Consider the following 1,113-nt stretch of genomic DNA (forward strand, 5'->3'; position numbering starts at 1 on the left):
TGGGATTTATTTAAATTTAAATTATTTAAAAATAATAAACAAAAATAAAAGCCTTGGGCTACCATAAATGGACTTGGGCCCAATCTCTTTGTTTTGAATTTATATCCCAATTGGGCCTAAATTCAAAACATTTTATTTATTTATTTTTAATTAATTAATTAAATCCTTATTCAAATTAACTATTTATAATTTGAAACTTGATTTAATATTATTTATTTATATTGATACCAATTTATCAATATTAATAAATTTACCTAAAGATTCTCTTTTATTCTCTAAATCTCATATCTCTGTAAATTTTCCAAAATTGACCTAGTCAACTTTAAAAATCCTAATTGATAATTAAATCAATTAATTGAGACATTCTAGATGATTTACTCAAAGGTGATGCGGGGACCATGGATCCATGAAATCAAGCTCCAACAAGTTACCGTGAATTTATTTACGAATAATTTCACTACCTTATTAATTCCTCGTGACTCCACTATAGACTCGGAATTGAACTCTTGAATTCATAGAACGTATATTCAAAACCATAAATACGTTATCCATTGTTATAACCATTACAATCAGTCAATCCTCTATCGATGACTTACTAACGAACTGGGTGCAAATTACCGTCTTACCCCTCATCAGTATTTTATCCTTAACTCCCACTAAGTTCCTTATAAATGATATTTCCATGACTTAATCACAGAAATGAGATCTCAATCATTTAACCTTTTGAACAAAGCAATTAAGGAAATCATCTTTTCACTTCTCATACAGAAGTTATAGATTTCGTATCTATGAATAATACTCCAACTCAATTACACTAATAAATCTCCAAGATGTAAGTATGGGCTAGACCGTAGGGTAAGCTGGTAACGAACAAGTCAAAAGATTTAAATAATATAATTAGCAGAATATTATCACTCAGGATTAAGATCGACTTAATATATGGTCAACGTTGTGACATTGATTAGATTTGATAACAACGATACTTATTTATCAATCAATAATCAATATCAGTCCTAGTCCGATGTAACTAAATACATCCGATCTTATCTACTTGGTCGAAGCCTTGGACAAGACATCACACCCTGAATGTGTAAGTAGATCATATCGTAGATT

Source organism: Humulus lupulus, chromosome 5 (genome assembly GCF_963169125.1).
Source record: "Humulus lupulus chromosome 5, drHumLupu1.1, whole genome shotgun sequence".
Lineage (NCBI taxonomy): Eukaryota > Viridiplantae > Streptophyta > Magnoliopsida > Rosales > Cannabaceae > Humulus > Humulus lupulus.